Here is a 21407-nt window from a genome sequence, read left to right on the forward strand (position 1 = left end):
ATGCGGACCAGGGTCAATGTAATAAAATAAATAATAGTTTAAAAAAACTAACAAAATATTCTATAAAAGCGCATTGTGTTAGTTTTTTTAAACTATTATTTATTTTTCATTTTTTAATTGAATTTCAATTTTTTCAATTTTTTTTAAATATTGATTTTTCATCGGTCCTTAATAAGTATACTAAATTTCCAGTTAATACGTCTGAAGTTAATAATAAAAGCGTATTAAAAAGGAATGAAATCAATTGCTATTTAAGCGTGGTTTTTTTAAACTAGATAATATTGTCTAGAATGGAAATATCGCGACTGGTGGTAGGTACCTTATAGCGTTAGGTAAAGCGTTGTGGTTAGGTAAAGCGTAGTTCAGAGAGGCGGGGAAGCTTTGCCAACAAAATAGAGCGTCGCTTCTCACTAGCCTGTTATAAAACTTTGAGATAAGTCGGCACCAGACCAAGCTTAGCGCTGTTTGCCAACAAAACAAGCTAAGGCCATCGGTATTTTGTCTATATGGTAATAAAGAGAGCTAAAAAAAACATTATCCCTTGTTTATGATCGTGGTAAAATAGTCCAGGACCACCCGTCACATACGTGAGACCTTGTATAGGCTGGTTGGTGTTCATTAAAATTTTACGTTGACTTCAAATGATAATAATGATTTAGTTAGTACGCTGTATCATCTGCTAAATTAGCGGAATTAGCAGTTCGGTGTGAATTCAGCCCGTCACTTTTCCCGGGATAAAAAGTTGCATAAGTCGCTCTACATTCCATAATTTAACAGTCGAGATGTAGATACTTTGAGTAGTACATATATTTATTTATTACACCCCATGTAAAAATTATATTGGCAGACTTAATGCCTAAGGCATTCTCTACCAGTCGACCAAAGGTAGAACAGAGAAAATAATGGTAGGCGCAACGAAATTTATATTAGATTACAAATACTTAAAAGCGTAATATTATACATATTGTTACGCTGGTATGAGTAACGTCATCTATCGCCGAATAGCCGAAACGGATATCAAAGGATCTAGTAACATCTAGAACGCTCGAGAAGTACAACACCATCTATTGTCAGATAGCGGAAACACACATCGAAAATACGCGACTTGTGAGGAATGTTCTCGATAAATCTAGAGATCTATCGAGATTATAAAAGCGTTGCAGAGATGGCACGAAAGCAGTTAGTAATCGGAACTACTCGAAGCGAAACAGCGAACGGATTACCTGAAACGAAGCGGAAGAAGTGAATTAATAATTTTAAAGTGTTCTAAGTGCTAATATAGTTTTAACTTGTACTTTGGTGGAACTTTTATTTATCCCGAACCTCGAAAGCAGTATCGCCTTTTGAGCGTAGGCTTTCGTCAATAATTCTGACGGCGAGTCATGAGGTACTGCTATTGTCAATCCCAGCGACGGATACCTTCAAGGCTGGGGACGTGGGCAGAATCCAAAAAAAAGTAACATGACCAGTTCTGAAGTTGTGACCCTTGGTCGCGGATCACAAAACAACACTCTGTACGTCGTAAGGCAGTGTTTACACGAGCGAAGGCGGGACGTGTGACATTTGTCGACAAATAATCAATGTGTGCTCGCCGTAGTCTCGCGCTAACGCTTCGTTCAAATAAAACTTGACAAAACTTAGGTGCTCATGATACGATTGCAACTAGGTGAACAGAATATTTAAGGACAGAGTGTGTAATGTTGAAATCCGTATCTATAAATTCTTTTTTTTTTATTGCTTAGATGTGTGGACGAGCTCACAGCCCACCTGGTGTTAAGTGGTTACTGGAGCCCATAGACATCTACAGCGTAAATGCGCCACACACTTTGAGATATAAGTTCTAAGATCTCAGTATAGTTCCAACGGCTGCCCTACCCTTCAAACCGAAACGCATTATTGCTTCACGGCAGAAATAGGTGGGGCGGTGGTACCTACCCGTGCGGACTCACAAGAGATCCTACCACCAGTAAAGAGATCCTACCACCAGTAAAGAGGTCCTACCACCAGTACAGAGGTCCTACCACCAGTAAAGAGGTCCTACCACCAGTAAAGAGGTCCTACCACCAGTAAAGAGGTCCTACCACCAGTAATTCGATGTGTGTTTGTTTCCTTTATTTCCCCTACCTATTCGCTGGTAGCCTAAGAGGCTATTCTCGCGGACGGGTAGGTAAGCTCACGGGCTCAATCTGTGAGATTTGTTAAATATTGACCCCGAAATAGCTTGGAGTGATTTCGATAAATTTTCAGGAGTTCTCCAGACTGGCCTAACGGGTGATCCGTTTAAGCCAAATCAAGGATCATACAGTAGGCGGGCAGGGTTTGATCAGCATTAAATAATGACCAAACCCTGCTGACGAAGAGAACGGGTCTTATAAAATTACTAGCTGTACCCGTCCGCTTTGCTGAGCATTTAAAATTAACATTATTATTTCTCACCCCCACAAAGATTCTCAGCATAAACGCCTCCGCAACTGGTGTAGGGAGTTCAACAGTCATATAAATATTAGCTTATTCGTTAAGTACATGTATTTTCTACATGGATACCAAGTTTCAAGTCAATCGGATGCATGGTTCAGTAGTTATAACGGAACATCCGTAAAAACCCATCGATATATTACCACTAAAAACCACTGTAGATTTATATATTAGTATAGATTTACTGGTGGTAGGACCTCTTGCGAGTTCGCGCAGGTAGGTACTACCGCACTGCCTATTTCTGCCGTGAAGCAGTAATGCGTTTCGGTTTGAAGGGTGGGACAGCCGTTGTAACTATACTGAGATCTTAGAACTTATATCTCAAGGTGGGTAGCGCATTTACGTTGTAGATGTCCATGGGCTCCAGTAACCACTTAACACCAGGTGGGCTGTAATGTCGTCCACCTATCTAAGCAAAAAAAAAAGATAATCTGGTCCAGTCACAAATCTACCTGAATAGAGCAGAAAGGGAACTACCACCATGCTACCTGTAACTGCTGTACAATCCACCCCTTTAAAGAGAGACATGCGGTCGACGATTAGCACATTTTCGTTAAGTTTACAAGCTTCATTATTCGCTTAACACGAGTTACACTGTCAACCCTAATTGGGTGGAAGAAACCCAATAACCCGTGTGTAAATAAAAGACTGGCTTGTAAAATGAGTATTCGCCTTTATTCTAATTTTAATATAATTTATTTACAATTTGCTATGCACGGGGCTAAAAGGCTAGAAGGGAACCTTCCCTATGGCAACCCTGCCATGAACAAATCTTAAAATAAAAGCACCCCACGCTTTTTTTACAATAAAATAATTTTTTCTTAGACTATTTTAATTCAAATTTATTAAAATTTATATTATATAATTACAGGTTTATTTTCATCTTTTTAAAAAAAGAAAATATACAACTTATTTGTATATCGAACTACATTGTTTCATTAAATTGAAAGTTCATTGGTAGATCGCAGTGTTTCGTCAGTAGACAGTAGATCTTTGTTCTAATCAAGCTAGCCACCTCTGAGAACTATCTGCAACACCTTCGAAGGTTGTCAAGATACCTTCAAACACATGAAAGCGATTACCTTTTGGGAATCACAAAGCTTCATTCACGGTTTTATCTATAGAAATTCGAGTCTCCTTTGTTCGAGATTCCAAAACTGTCCCATGCCGGGTAAGGATCTTATTGTTATCATTCGCTTTATTGAATTTCCGTAAGTCGTATTGTTTGGGACACAATCCGGTCCACGCCGAGTATTCAGTATTAATATCCAAATAATATAAATTTATCATGTGTGAAAACGAATTATATACGTGCTCAACAAATGTTCACGATTGACTTCCACGGAGAAGGAATAACATCGTGTAATAAAAATCAAACCCGCAAAATTATAATTTGCATAATTACGGGTAGTGAGGCCCCTTGTGAGTCCGTACGGGTAGGTACCACCACCCTGCCTATTTCTGCCGTGAAGCAGTAATGCGTTTCGGTTTGAAGGGTGAGCCAACCGTTGTAACTATACTGAGACCTTAGAACTTATATCTCAGGGTGGGTGGCGCATTTACGTTGTGGATGTCTATGGGCTCCAGAAACCACTCAACACCAGGTGGGCTGTGAACTCGTTCCCCATCTATGCAATAAAAAATTACTCACAACACCCAAGAGTGACTCGATTGAGAAGAAGAAGATACTATTATTACTTATACTAGTGGTCCCGCAGTAGTCGAAATTCGACTATAATTAATTGATATTATAAGTTTCAACATTATTATGGTCCTATTGTTACAGATTTCGCCAAGACTACACTATAGACAAATACTCGTAATATTAAAGATTAACAATACTAACCTGTTCTCAATTTGACTACAGACTTTAAGCAATAACATTTGACAATAAACAAAGAGTATACGTGTGTGTGTCAAATACATGGTAGTGTGTGTAATGTTTTCTTTATTGATTTAATGTATCTTTTATGCATTATTTAAAAAATATATTAGCATTGTGCACTTCTTCTCTATATCCTCTATAAGAGTGGAAAATTTCATAACTCCTCCGTCCGCGCAATTTTCGTAAAAAGGGATACAAAGTTTTTGCTTCACGTATATATAGATCAGATACTTCGGCGTACAAACAGCCGAACTGGCGAGGAGTTACGCACCGCATAAAACATTGTTATTGCAATGCCTTAGTTCTTTTAATATCCGCTATAAGTCTTACAAAAACTGCACCATAATATGACCCACATAATGTGCTGTAAGCTCGTTTTATCTAAACGTCCCTTTGGCTACAAAAAAAGAAACTATGATATTAGCTTTGTTTTCGCACAAAAGACTGGTTTTTGCTAAATTTAAGCCGTCAAAATCCTTGAAAAGGTACATTGTATTCACACACCTTTGATGGCTACATCCTTTGCCTATAAACTTTTGTTGGTAATCCGCTTCGCTGTCTGTATGTCCGACATGCGAAGAACATTTATCTGTATTGTACGGAATTAATATTATATTATTTGATTGCTCAGATTGGTGGACGGTGGTGGACGAGCTCACAGCCCACCTGGTGTTAGGTGGCAACCGGAGCATATAGACATCTACAACGGAAATGCCACCGCCTACCTTGAGATATGAGTTCTGAGGTCTCAGTATAGTTACAACGGCTGCCCCACCTTTCAAGCCGAAACGCATTACTGCTTCACGGCTGAAATAGGCAGGGTGGTGGTACCTACCCGTGCGGAGTTACAAGAGGTCCTACCACCAGTAATTACCCAAATTATAATTTGGCGGGTTTGATTTTTATTACACGGTGTTATTCTTTCACAGTAGAAGTCAATCGTGAACATTTGTTAAGTACGTATTTCATTAGGAATATTGGTACCCGCCTGCGGGACTCGAACACCGTTGCATCGCTAGATACGAATACACCGGACGTCTTATCCTTTAGGCCACGACGACTTTTAACTATTTGTTCAAGTTTATCAGCGTACTGAGAAAGTTCCAGCCCATTTCTTCTCTTGGATGCTTTCAAAGATTAAGAGGTTCACTGGTGAATGGACAGCAGCGATCTCTGAGCATTATACCACCATACCATCCGACTGACTAGTGGTAGGACGTATTGTAGGCCTGCTAAGTAACATACCACCACACTCTCTATTTTTACCACGGAACAGTCTTGCAATTTACACATTCCTCAATTTAGATGTCCATGGTCCTCGCTCGATTAAAATCCGTTAACCAATCTAGTGCATTAAAAGAAGGATAATACGTATAATTATCTCTAACAAGCTCCGATCAGGAGTAGCAAACCAAAGCTCTACCTAAACAAATTATACGCATGCTTTGTCACACGTGAATGTGTATCAGACATGTCGCTTCATCTCGCTTCCTCTCATATAAAGCACAACAGGTCCGATAGTGATAGCAAAGGCAGGATCTGGACTTTTGTGAAGAAGTTTCCTAATTTTTAAAGACGTGCGTAAACTAGCCGACGTTGATGATAACTTAAAGGTAGCCGCATACTTTCAGTTCATTATATTCAATGAACTTCGAGTCGAACTGAAACTTTATTGAGTCAATGATTTGAGCTTTTTTTTCTCCTATCCTATCATCGGTTGCCTAAGCAACTGTATCGACTACAACTGGTTTGGTATGTGAGCTTAATCGATCTTACACATCGTCGTAGTTACACGTATTATTTAATGTATCTACGTCATCATCATTCTCCTGCAATCCTCCCAGTCACCAGGGGGCCGGCGCAATATGTTTTCTCCTTCCATATCATACACCATGTCTTCGCTCACTCCCCTCTTACACATATCATCTATCACGCAATCCATCCATTTCTTCTTAGGTCTACCTCTTCCTCTAAAGCCTTTCACATTCATAGTTAAAAGACTCTCTTACCAACCTCATTGTCATTTCGTCCCAAACCTTCAGTCCTTCAGTCTGAATCAAGTTTTTATTGAAGTCAGCACAGAAATACCGTCCGCGTCCTATTAATGCATTTACAAACATTAACGTATTTTTTTTTATCAATGAAACCGAAACTTCACGCGCTACAACCAATTTAATATAACTCAGTCGATAATTGTGTAAGACGTCATAATTTTAAAAGGCATATTTTAGCTCAACACAACCACCAATAAAAGCTGACATGAGAACTGAACGTGTAATTAGCAATAAAATCCGATTACGACCGATAACATGACATTAAAACTGTCAAACAGCGCTGACCGTGTGCGGAATTCGTTAAAACGTTCGTATTTAAAACGAACGGAAACCGTATTTCGGGTTTGTGTCATTCTTGAATCGGAGATGTTGGGACGCGCTCTATCGAAAGCCGGGATTTTGTATTGAAATTCCGGGGTTGCCATTTTTCTTATCTCTGTCTAATTGAACTTGTTACGAATTGTGAGAGTGTCGGCTTTTAAATTAAATATCAATATTCGTTAGATGAAGTGGTTGGTTCACAGGGGAAATTCTATCCCAACCTCAGTCCACTACCACGACAAGTCTAGGAGTGTGGGACGGACATATCAGGGATGCGAGTTAAGGATGTGTGGCACCGTAATTATGATTACCATTTTGCTTAGATGGGTGGACAAGCTCACAGCCCACCTGATGTTAAGTGGTTACTGGAGCCCATAGACATCTACAACGTAAATGCCGCCACCCACCTCGAGATATGTGTTCGAAGGTCTCAGTATAGTTACAACGGCTGCCCCACCCTTCAAACCGAAACGCATTACTGCTTCACGGCAGAAATAGGCGGGGCGGTGGTACCTACCAACGGCGGACTCACAAGAGGTCCTACCACCAGTAATTACGCAAATTATAATTTTGTGGGTTTTTGGTTTTTACTACATGATGTTATTAATTCACCGTGGAAGTCAATCAATTGTGAACATTTGTTAAGTACGTTTTTCATTAGAAAAGTAGGTACACATGAGCTTCTCGGCTTGTGTTGGCCTGTAGAATATGATAAACGCGCAGGATTCCGACCCCAATCGTGCGAGCTTGAAGCACCACCCGTACTTCAAATGGGCAGGGGAAGTTAACACAGTCCGTGTTTCTGAGTAGAAATTGCTGATGCATCCAATTACGTTTCAACGACAGTCGGTATTTTAGGGGTTGCCTATGCGCACAGTGCTACCAACAAAACAACATGCGGTCGAGCAGCATTACCTGCCACCGCACATACCTCAATCGTTACAACCTTACGCATACACAGTGCACCTTTGCATCGTCACAGCCGTTATCTATAAGTATAAAAATGGATTGCTGTTCGTTAGTCTCGCTAAAACTCGAGAACGGCTGGACCGATTTGGCTAATTTTGGTCTTGAGTTATTTGTGGAAGTCCAGAGAAGGCTTAAAAGGTAGTGAGGTATGAAAATGCTCGGAATTAAAAAAAATAACAATTTTGTTTTTCCTTTGATGTGTCCCCCGTCGAACGGATTCCTTTTGTTTATTTTAAGTTTATTTTATACATAAGCTTAGGTCTTTTATTTCTCGATTGAGGCACTACGAAGTCTGCCGGGTCAACTAGTTTTAAAATATAAATGGGAAGGAAACAATAAAACAATCATTTCTTTCGTACACCACTGCTTGCCTCCTCTTCCTAGCCAACACGGTTTTAGGTAAATTAAGAATGTTGTAACATAAATAAATATAAGTACATACATAACTAACTGTTTTCAAAGCTCACTCATACATACATTAAGCATACTCTGTCTATAACGTTTCCAAAAACATCACGTGGACGTGCAATACGCGATTACTTTTTATAATACAGTGAAGGATTTCTTTATTTTTACTTATCCGTTATTTAGTAAGCGAAAAGTGGTTTTTTGTTTGTAATAACACTAATAACGGAATCTTTGAAGGTATGTATTTAAAAAAATTATAACTTCGTTTTAATATCCCGACCGAAATCAATAGACTAAAAAAAAGGTTTACTATATTTTTTTTTGTTTTCCTACTACATATTTTGTTTTGTGTTGTCCCGGGATCTTATAAGATCCCGGAGTACGTTCAATCACTATAACAAACGTCGGTTGTTTTTTTTTTGGTTCGCAACACAATAGTTTGAATTCGGTTAGTTAAGGCTAGTCATAGACAATTTTTTTTTATTTATTTTTTATTTACACAAAACGTTAGAATATGTGCAGTCACATTTGGAGCGTTTTTTTTTAACTTTAATTTTTCGAATAACACCATCAGTTTGAGCTTTTAATATGATTACTGTTTATTTTTTACTGTTAAGTGAGTCGAGCTCACGGTCCGTCAGGTGTGTTGAGCAGTTATCGGAATCCATAGACATCTACGACGTAAATGCCGCCACCCTACCTTGAGATATAAGTTCTAAGTTCTCAGTATAGTTACAGCATTTATTTATTCCGTGGTTACAGCGGCTGCCCCGTTCTTCAAACCGAAACGCATTACTGCTTCATGGCAGAAATAGGCAGGTACCTACCCGTGCGGACTCACAAGACGTCCTACCACCAGTAATTACGCAAATTATAATTTTGCGAGTTTGATTTTTACTACACGATGTTATTCCTTCACCGTGGAAGTCAATCGTGAACATTTGTTAAGTACGTGTATTTCATTAGAAAAATTGGTACCCGCCTGCGGGATTCGAACACCGGTGCATCGCTACATACGAATGTACCGGAACCTTTAGGCCACGACGATTTTTTTAATTATTTAATTAAATCTTGTTAAAAACAATAGCTCGTGCACATTTTTTAAGCTGATGTGGTGTATAGAATGAATGGGAAAGATAGAGAAGCAGTAACTTGAAGACAAATATCTCGATCAGTTGTCACATAGTTTTTTTTTTATAGGTGCACAAAACAAATCACAATCATAATCGTAGGTACATTATATAATTAACTAAATCGTACAAATATTATTTAAATCTGATTTGGATTGCTCGGGTATTTAACAAAAAAGTCAAAATTAAAAATTATAATACAAACACATGAACCCTTCTATTTGCGTCAGGTTACTAAAAAAAAAAGTTATTTTGATGTTCTTTAATTTTTTATTTTAATGATTTTTTATTTCTTTTTTTTTTTTTTTTAATTATTTTTTTCTAATTTTCGTTAAAAGATCATACATACAAAACAAAAGTTTAAAGGTTTATTGAGTCAGAGCTTCCCTGTAAACTATAAATATTTGAAGTTTTATTTTTTTAAATAAAAGAACACTTATTGCGGCATAACTACAATAGTTAGGCATATGCTGTCCTGATACATTTTGTAAATAATAATGTGTTCTGCAAAGTCATAGTACATTATTTTGTTCTATCATCAACTTAGAATAAGATCATCAATAGTTTTCACAGCGCACGTGATGTATAGAATATTTCGGGGTATTTTTTTCATAAATTGGCTTAAATTATTGGAGTTTAATTATTTATTTTTCCTTCGTTCACTCTCTACTTACAGATCATTTTGATGATGGAAACATGATTGGTTATTGTTTTAGCTATTTTTTTTTCAATAATATATGTTTGTATTTTACTGTGGGTTTCCCAAACAAATAAATAAAAAATATTATATAGCCTATGTCACCCGGTGACAACTTAGCTATTCAACTCAGTTAAGTGGTTTCGGGGCCTATTCAACACAAACAAACAAACAATCATATTTTACCTCTACATAATATTAGTATAAATAGTATAAATGAACACGTACATTAATAAATTTACAAATAAACATAACGTGTAAGCAATCCCATTAATTCTAAATGATTATGTGTAAGCGACAATAATGTTAGTCGGACGCGTGTGAATAATCATTATGGAAACATCACAATGATCATGAATTTCTCATATTTTTTGGACAGCCCACGTTATATGCAGATTCAATTTTGGTTATGTTGCAGATGTGTTACAATAATGTACTTTTTCTTCTTCGGGCGAGAGAAGAAGAGGAGTGTGCTTAGTGACGTGCAATTATAGAGGTCAGTCAAGCCCGGGTTTGCCCAGCAGATTGCTATATCGTCGTTGTCAAACCAAAATCTGCTGTGTGCAAAAACTCTATTTTGTATTAACGAGTAAAAATATTTTCGAATAAAATTTTGTATCAAGGTGAATTTTTAAGAACTATAACAAAATATGAAAACTATAGATAAATATTAAAGCTATAGACACATAACAGTTTTTTTTATACGATAGATAGGGCTGTGAACTATACGAAAAGGTCGAAAAGTAAAAATCTCTAAAAGTGCACATAGCAGATTTTGGTTTGACAACGACGATATGCTGATGCTTCCGTTTTGGTTCGGAAGTAAGGGCGCGTCATGCTGGCATACCCGATCCTGTAGACATAATGGTAAACAGTCGACGTCGCCCTAAGCAGTAACCGATCCAGTAACGGTGCTTTTAGGCACCACAAGCATCGGTCACCGTCCTCGTCGAACCCGTGGCTTGCGAAGGGCTCGACGACTAAATTAACCCATAGACACAGCCCGCTGAGTGTCTCGCCGGATCTTCTCAGTGGGTCGCGTTTCCGATCCGGTGGTAGATTCTGTGAAGCACTGCTCTTGCTAGGGCCAGTGTTAGCCACAACGTCAGGTTTGAGCCCCATGAGCTCACCTACTCGCCCGGTTACGCTGAAATGGTCTCTCAAGACCATCAGATTAGGTATTTTTATTTATTTATTGCTTAGATGTGTAGATGAGCTCACAGTCCACCTGGTGTTGAGTGGTTACTGGAGCCCATAGACATCTACAACGTAAATGCCACCACCCACCTTCAGATATGAGCCCCGTGAGCTCACCTACACGTCAAGCTGATATAGCCTCTTAAGGCTATCAGCATAGGTAGGAGAAAAAAATATCCAATTATTCCCTTTTAGATCAAAAGATGTTATCAATGCATTGCATTGCATTGTCATTTGGCCCTATGGTTGAAGTGGCGAATTCACTTACCTTCTTAACAATTTGTGTTTTGAATTTATGTTATCAGTTATGGACCGATCAAATTAAAACGATATTCGACTCCAGCATCAATGTCGCCAAACATAGAGAACAGAAAAGAATGGAGGAACTTTTACTGGTGGTAGGACGTCTTGTGAGTCCGCACGGGTAGGTACCACCACCCTGTCTGCTTCTGCCGAGAAGCACTTATGCGTTTTGGTCTGAAGGGTTGGGCAGACGTTATACTGTAAAAATTGAGACCTTAGAACTTATATGTCAAGGTGGGTAGCAGCATTAACGTTGTAGCTGTCTATGGGCTCCGGTTCAAACAATGTGGGCCGTGAGCTTGTCCACCCACCTAAGGAATAAAAAATAAAAAAACACAGTCCGAAAAAAATGCTTCGTAAAGGTCACGACCCTCAGCACTGAGGAAGACAATGCGAGGAGGAGAAAAATAGTGATCCGGTAACTTAACACCAGGTGGGCCGTGAGCTCGCCGCACACTTTAAATATTAATTTTCTTATGAAGTTTTGTCTCCGACATTTCTCACCGTACATAGACGAATATTAAGAGATTGAATTGTAATATTGACTCTTTCGAAAAAGAAAGGAAACAGTAAAACCTTTATAGCAGTGAGCTATACGCATTCAAAATATTGACCCTATAGGATTTAGTCTAAATTGGAAACTGGACGGCGACGCAGACCCACCGTATCGATTTAGTCAATAAAATTATCAGCCAAATGTTATAGCGAAAAATACGTAATTTATTGAAATCGTGGATGGTTTAATGTAATATCTGTCAATCGAAATGAAAAATACAAAAACTTGCTTAATCGTGCTGATGACGAGTCGTATTTATATATTAATACGTGAAGCAAAAACTTTGGACCCCCTTTTTACGAAAATGGCGCGGACGGAGGAGCATGAAATTTCCCTCACTTATACAGAATATAAAGGAGTGCAGAATATATTTTTTTAAATTATGCGTAAAAGATACATAAAATCAATAAAAAAAACATTACACATTCTACCATATATTTGACACTCACACGCATGCATACTATTCGTTTATTGTCAAACTTTTCTTATTGCTTAAAGTCTGTCGTCAAATTGAGAATAGATTAAATATTGTGTGACTTTATTAATATTTGTCTAAAGTGTAGCCTTAGCGAAATCTGTGAATATAGAAGTATAATAATCTTTGACAATAGAATCATAATAGTGTACAAACTTATAATTTCAATTAATTATAGTCGAATTTCGACTACCGGGGGACTACTGGTATATATAGGCTCAGACCGTAAATGGTTCCGGTTCGAGGGGCAAAACAAATTGAGACTTTCGACCTCACGACTCAAGACAGGGGATGGTTTTCACGTTGTGAAATGTCTATGAGCTTCGATAACCGTAGACGTTAATTTGCCAATCTGTTCATTCTATTCAGTTTTTTTTTTCCGATAAGAGATCACATAGGTCCTTGGAACATTCTCTGGTTAATTTGGCTTTATCTTGCGCGACCACAGATCTGTTTACGAACTGTAACTTTGAAATGGCGAAAGATACGTAGTCATTTAAAAAAACAAAAACAAACTTATTGCATATTGAAACTAAATGTATAACAATAATAACTGGGAACAAATCACGCACGGTTATCTGACCCGAAATTAGGATTCCCTGTGTTATGGCTACCAATGACCGACAAAAATACTTATATAGTTTAAATATACACATAATATATAGAAAACAAATACCCAGACAAAGATCATACAAACCTGTTCATCAAACAATGTTTGCCCGATGTGGGAAGCTGGGCCATACCGGGCCACACACTGGTCCTAGTAAGAGCAGTGCTTCGCAGAATCTACCATCAGAGTCGTGACCCACTGAGTAATTCAGTATATATCGTCTCCTATACGATAATCACCTAACATTAAACTGAATCAAATCGCATCCAATAAACAAAATTAAACCATCTCACATGAGACCGTCCCTATAAAACAAACAAATCGACAGGTTTATAGAATTAAATTATAGTTATGGTATATTTATTACATATATATTAAAATGTAGGTATTTTTTTTTTATAAAAACATTCGCATAATTTTTACATTACTTCAACCAGATGCTAATGTATCAACGAATTTAAGTTTTATTTAATGTTCCCGGGCCATGTTAAGTGTATTGCCGTCACAAGTCAAATGGGTTTGATGATATACAGTCTCCGAGGTGAGCCTGTGAAGCATCCAGCCTGCAAGGGTTACGTCCGTTAAGTAGACAACACAACGTGAACACCAGCAGTCGCCTTGGCGTATGAGGTCGATATCTCAATATTAATTATCTAATTATCTATCTCAGCTTTTTTATGTTTGAAGGATTTCTGGTGGCCTTGAGGCCTTTCCAGTTTCACCAGGACAGGTGGGCGAGCAAGTGCTCAGCCAGGAGGGGTGGGATTTTCGAACAGCTACTCGAGCGCCTCCGAGACCTAACAACTCAAGAGTAGCTGCTTCGCGAATGAATCTGCTGCCGGATCGGAATCGCGATCCGCTGAGAAGATTTGGCGAGAAACTCAGTGGGCTGATGTTTAGGTTAGGTTGCACGTCGAACTCTTTGCCGAGTTTGACGAGTACGGCTACTGGGGTCCTTACTCCTAGTGTTAGAGCTAAAGGCGTCTAATGCAAGGGTTAGTCGCAAACTATCAAACGCAACACAAGACAAGACGATGAATGTTGCTTAGATACGTGCTCACATATAAATACTGCCATATTTGTAGTGAAACTCTGCATCAATTAAACATCCACGGAAGCCGGAGTCTTCTATCCCCATTCTAAATCTTCTGAAAGCAAAATTTTCATTCAAGTCTTCTCTATGAGATCACGTACGATTTAGCGCTTAAAAAAATTTCCATTTGTTTTTATTCGGGCATGCCTTTAAAGGTTATGTCGAAAAATCATGATATCACCACCGATTTTGAATGTAATTTCTTCATTGAGAAGACACGTGAAGGAGCTGACACTTTTCTATTCATTATCTGCTTGTACGTAGCCTGACAAGTTTGCTCAGTGCGAGTTGTTTAACGTTCTCGATAGCGTAAAAGTTAGCTCATATTTTTGTATGGAATGGGATCGTTTGCCTACGTTTGCCGTTAGGGGCGCTGTTCCAACTGCATACAAAATTGAGTTAACTTTTACGCTATCGAGAACGTTAAAAAACTCGCACTAAGCACAAAGCATAACCTATCTTCTTCACGTTTAACACAATGAAACTTTAAACTTTAATACAATTGTCAGAAATAATGTTATAATATAAAAATCAAAATATGATAAGCAACAAGCGTTTTTATGTAATGTTCTTTTATATGTATTTATACAGTGAATAAATATTAGCCGTACATTTGTCAAGATGGCGACTGGCGGCCATTTTGAGTGAATTATAGGCAAGTCGCCAGTTTTGACATACGAATTGATTATAATAAATGATTGAGAGAGGTTTAATCGTGGTTCCAATGCAAGCGGGAAATAAAATAATTAATGCAGTGTCTATCGTTTTGTTAAACAAAAAGGCATGTTACACCTGGTGTTAAATGGTTACTGGAGCCCGTAGACATCTATAACGTAAATGTGGCACCCACCTTGAGATATAAGTGCTAAGGTCTCAAGTATAGTTACAAGGGCTGCCCCACCCTTCAAACCTTAACGCATTACTGCTTCACGGCAGAAATAGACAAGGCGGTGGTACCTACCCTGTGCGGACTCACATGTAGAATTGTAATATTGCGGGTCTGATTTTTATTACGCGATGTTATTCCATCACCGTGGAAGTAAATTACAAACATTTGTCGAGTACGTATTTCATTAGAAAAATTGGTACCTGCCTGTAGAATTCGAACACCGGTACATCGCTAGATACGAATGCATCAGACGTCTTATCCTTTAGGCCACGACGACCTGAAATTCGTCATTGTGATTAGCTTTCAACGATTTCAATTCTTATTCTGAGATAGAGGAGCCATTACTGAAGATACTCCTACTTCAGCTGCAAGGCAATCATTAATAAGAAGATTGGGTATGGCCAGCCTTTTCCAGTAATTGAAATTTTTATCACCAAATGAACGGTAGCCTTGTAGAGCCCATGGTCTCCTATAGCCACTTAACTTATTCCGTTATAATTGATTCCCTTATGATGATTCCCTTCCTTATGATTTTATTGCAATAAAATCAAAACCCACAAGCGTAACATAATATTTTGAATCGCTCACAGCAGAACCGCTTCTCGAAATCAAATAACAATCAATTACAAACTTTATCTCTCGAAGCTTAGAACTTAGAGTCGATATGTCAATCCTATACGGACGTCTCCGGCCGACGTGGCGATCAAATTAACATATTTTTAACTTTTTCAAAATTCTTCGACGCTTACGTACAGAATTTATTAATGTAATAACATGAAATACCTAGTGTGTACTTAAGACGGGTGTTCATGAAAATGATAAAGTAATGTTCATAGCGTAGTGTAGGTCGGATCTGTTTTGGATACAGAGCTGGAGAGAGCTGTGTCTGTAGTAGTGTAATATAGGACTAAAGGCTAGATGTAGGTCGGATCTGTGTCTGTTTGTGTACAAGAAGAGCTCGGGATCAGTACAGAGCTGCAGAGGACTGTGTCTGTAGTAGTGTAGTATAGGACTAGAGGCTAGATGTAGGTCGGATCTGTGTCTGTTTGTGCACGAGAAAAGCTCGAAATCAGTACAGAGCTGCAAAGGACTGTGTCTGTAGTAGTGTAGTATAGGACTAGAGCCTAGATGTAGGTAGGATCTGTGTCTGTTTGTGCACGAGAAAAGCTCGGGATCAGTACAGAGCTGCAAAGGACTGTGTCTGTAGTAGTGTAGTATAGGACTAGAGCCTAGATGTAGGTCGGATCTGTGTCTGTTTGTGCACGAGAAAAGCTCGAGATCAGTACAGAGCTGCAGAGGACTGTGTCTGTAGTAGTGTAGTATAGGACTAGAGCCTAGATGTAGGTAGGATCTGTGTCTGTTTGTGCACGAGAAAAGCTCGGGATCAGTACAGAGCTGCAAAGGACTGTGTCTTTAGTAGTGTAGTATAGGACTAGAGCCTAGATGTAGGTCGGATCTGTGTCTGTTTGTGCACGAGAAAAAATCGAGATCAGTACAGAGCTGCAAAGGACTGTGTCTGTAGTAGTGTAGTATAGGACTAGAGCCTAGATGTAGGTAGGATCTGTGTCTGTTTGTGCACGAGAAAAGCTCGGGATCAGTACAGAGCTGCAAAGGACTGTGTCTGTAGTAGTGTAGTATAGGACTAGAGCCTAGATGTAGGTCGGATCTGTGTCTTTTTGTGTACGAGAAGAGCTCGGGATCAGTACAGAGCTGCAGAGGACTGTGTCTGTAGTAGTGCAGTATAGGACTAGAGGCTGTGTCTGTTTGTGTACGAGAAGAATATTAAATTGCTAACAACTAATAAAACAATGCGAAGTATTTCAAAAAAGCAAAAAGCAATTTCAACATACATTATTTTAATGTTATAATTTATTGTGTGCACGAGCGTAGCTTACGTGAAAAGCTCACTTAAAGCTTTGAGGGTCGGTGGCCGATTAAATGTAAAATGCGGTCAGATTTGTCGCCGCAAATGAAGTGGGGTTCCGTGTGTGGTTAATTCATCGTATAATTTCTACAAAAGCTTAATTACTTAGCCGAAGTTTCCAACGTAATAAAACGCAAGCTGTACTCGGATCAAACATCTCTGTTATAACGACGTGACGCTATATACCTTCCCCATAGACACAGCGCGCTGAGTTTCTCGCCGGATCTTCTCAGCGGGTCGCGATTCCGACCCAGTAGTAGATTCAGCGAAGCACTGCTCTTGTTAGGGTCAATGTTAGCAAATTCTCTCAGGTTGAGCCCGTGAGCTCTCCTACCGTAACTGGAATAGCCTTTCATGCTATTCACTTTGACCCGTGAAGTCTCAATCGTATAAGCGCCGTCTCATTCTGAAACCACAGGACATTTAACACAAATCTAACTCTCTATCGATAGTCTTGCTTATGAAGTCGTAGGGTGGCCGTGATGTACCGTGTTGATAAATCTATACTAATATTATAAAGAGGAAAGATTTGTTTGTTTGTTTGTATTGAATAGGCTCCGAAACTACTGAACTGATTTTAAAAAATCTTTCACTGTTTGAAAGCTACACTATTTCCGGGTAACATAGGCTATAATATTTTTTGAAAAAAATTAGGGATCCTTAATAAAACTCCAATAATGTAGCCCGAGGTGTAAAAAAATTTCCTAAAATATTCTTTACATCGCGTGCCCTGCGAAAACTATTGATGATAGAATAAAATAATGTACCTACTACGACTTTGTAGAACACGTTATTATTTACAAAAAGTGTGGTTATATTTATGCCGTAATAAGTTTTATTTTATTTAAAAAATAAAACAACGTCAAATATCGTTGAATTTTTTATTACAGACCCGAGCGGAGCCGGAGCGGGCTGCTTGTTTAAGAGTAAAAAGATATCTCAGTGTGACTTATTTAATGGCGGATACACAGACCAGCAGTGTTGCCAATATAAATACATTTTTTACCTAACATTGCTATCCGTGAGCTCTGTTAGTTACCTTTGTCGTCTTATCTGCAAGAAGATAGCTCCCAAATATACCCTGTAGCGTTGTGGTGGTAGTTGAGCGTGGACTGCATTTATTGTCTTGAGATTTTTATTTTATCCTTATATGACATTTATTTTATCCTATTATAGATATTTATTTTATCAATTCAATATCAACAAATTTAAAGGCTGAATATAAGAGAAATATAAAACTGATGCGTTGCTCTTGGTGACTGGATTTGAAGGAGAGTTAGCGTCGTGACTGATGTCGCTCGCTGACACTTCGACGTTCAGAAATTGACGTTTTTATTTATTTATTGCATAGATATGTGGACGAGCTCACAGCCCACCTGGTGTTAAGTGGTTACCATAGCCCATAGACATCTACAACGTGAATGCGCCACCCACCTTGAGATATAAGTTCTAAGGTCTCAAGTATAGTTACAACGGTTGCCGCCCTTCAAACCGGAACGCATTACTGCTTCACGGCTAAAATAGGCAGGGTTGTGGTACCTACCCGCGCAGACTCACAAGACGTCCTACCACCAGTACGTTTCGGATACTTTACATTAATATTACATATTTACATTGGAATACTGTGCGAAATGTTAATGTTCTTTTTTTTTTAAAGACAATAAATATATTCGTAATATCAACGTACGGACCCCCAAAAGTTCGTGTCTCCATGATCCCTAGGACGCTTTTAATGGTTGTTCCATTAACAAAAAAAAAGCTTTATGAGTCATGCGCACTATCGCGAGCTTAGCCTTCCGATAAATGGGCTCGGCGGGACAAAGATTAAAAACCAGATAGAACTGTGGGCTTTGAGATGGAACCTTAGGTTATTGGCAAAATTTGAAGTGAAACTTCTTCAGGCGCGTTGAGAGTAAAATTTGTCGCGAGTTAAATTATTATCGCCACTCCACCACGAGTGACGATTGCTTCGAATAGGCGATTGCGAGTCAAATGAACTCCTCTCAAATAGCTAGTATAATTATACTGAGACCTTAGAACTCATATCTTAAGGTGAGTCGCGGCATTTACGTTGTAGATGTCTATGGGCTCCGGTAACCACGTGACACCAGGTGGGCCGTGAGCTCGTCCACCAAGCGTTTTTTTTTAAATCTCCATAAAAAATGATTAGCCACATGTGACGTCATCTATTGTGATTGGTGTTTGTCTAGTAAGGATTTAAACGTGATTGAATTTAAAAATGTACCATTGCATCTTCTTAGTTCTTACTTCTTAGTCCTGTTAGCAAATCCCACCCCTCCTGGCTGAGCCTTTGCTCGCCCACCTGTCCTGATGAAACTGAAAAGGCTAACTGAAAGGAATCCTTTAATCATAAAAAAATAAAAACTTCCTAGTCGGATACTCTTTGCGGAGTAGTCGTGGCTGTCAATGGACAGCTTTGCGTCTCTTCGTCACCGCTCGCTTCCAAGGCAGCCGCACGTCCAGCGACCTTCCTCCTTTGGAGACGGCTTTTGTCATTGCAAGCATATTATACTGCTCGGCTTTCGTAATACAAGAGCTTACTCTTAGTCACGCGTATTGGAGGTATCTATTAAGACTGCCTCTACTGCCAGGCCTTTTCGTAGGCATCTTCTCATCCAATCCACTCCGCTCTGTATTTGCTTATTCTATGTCCCGATCCCACATTACAGGGAGGTCTGAAGTTTGACAAGTTGCGATATAAAACAAACGTTTGTCAATGAGCTTAACTGCGAGCGAGGTTTGCGATTATGACAAGAATGTAGCACGTAAACTTCGGAAGACTATTTTATTTCGATTAGACCGTGTACTGCCTATGCCGTGTACTATGTTTAAAATTACGCACGAATGATTTCGACGGTTTTTTTCAAATTGTTTAGATGGGTAGACGAACTCACAGCCCACCTGTGTTAAGTAGTTACTGAAGCCCATAGACATCTACGACCTAAATGCGCCACCAACCTTGAGATATCAGTTCTAAGGTCTCAAGTATAATTACAGTGGCTACCCTACCCTTCAAACCGAAACGCATTACTGTGGTACCTACCCACGCGGACTCACAAGAGGTCCTACCACCAGTAAATCACAAGAGGTCTTACCACCAGTAAACGGTAAAGGAATAACGTCGTTTAACAAAAATCAGAGCCGCAAAAAATAATGTGCGCATTTACTAGGGGTAATTATTTGGAGTCATGAGACATGAAATCGGAATATCGGAGTGCTCTGAGGAATTGTTGGACATGATTCCACACATGAGTAGACTCATCACCGGAGTAGAGTTCATCCATACTACCTAGAGCCACTGCGTTCATCAACAGTGCGCTTCCAAAGATATTTTGTGCCACGTAACATCCGACTTAGGAATGAGCTCCCCTCTACGATGTTTCCCCAACGCTATGACATGCCCTTCTTCAAACGAGGCTTGTGGAGAGTATTAAACGGTAGGCAACGGCTTGGCTCTGCCCCTGACATTGCTGATATCTACGAGTGACGTTAACCACTCACCATCAGATGGGCCATATGCTCGTCCACCTATAAGGGCAATAAAAAATCTATATAGCGTGAAACAAAACCCAATATGATATTTGACGCTTACGAACTATTTTTACATTTTATCTGTGCATTTCTTCACTCGACCAATCAATATGGGGCCTTTTATGATTTTCTAGAATTTCTACGAAGTTATTACCAAGTATCGGACTAAAAATTAAATATTTTTTTATATTGTTTTTGTAGGCAGACGAGCATATGGCTCACCTAATGGTGAGTGGTTACCGTCGTCCATGGACTTCAGTAATGCCAGCGGTAGAACACGCAAGCCTCGTTTGAAGAAGGACATATCATAGTGCTCGGGAAACACCGTGGAGGGGAATTCATTCCATAGCCGGATGGTACGTGGCAAGAAAGATCTCTGGAAGCGCACTGTGGATGACCGCAGTGGCTCCAGGTAGTATGGATGAACTCTACTCCGGTGACGTATATATGAGCGAGGACATCTGTATTTTATAGCAAGACTGTTACATCCTTTAAATGCAAGAGTATTTTGAGACAGAAATAGGCAGTCCGATAACTCCTTATCAACAAATCATTTTCTCATAGAGACATGAAGAATAAATAAATAAATGAGAACAATTCACACGTGATCATCCGGTCCAAATTCCCTGTGTTATGGGTACCAGAAACCGACATAAATACTTATATACTTTTAATTATATATAAAGAGATAATAAACACCCAGACAAAGAGCAGACAAACCTATTCATCGCACGAATGTTTGCCCGATGCGGAAATCAAACCCACGACCATCGTCGCAACAGCTAGGAGCGCTAACAACTGCACCATGGAGTCAGCCGAATGATAGTGTATTTAAGCCTACTGAGTTTCTCGGCGGATCTTCTTAGTGG

This window comes from Bombyx mori, chromosome 23, assembly GCF_030269925.1.
Source record: "Bombyx mori chromosome 23, ASM3026992v2".
Classification (NCBI taxonomy): domain Eukaryota; kingdom Metazoa; phylum Arthropoda; class Insecta; order Lepidoptera; family Bombycidae; genus Bombyx; species Bombyx mori.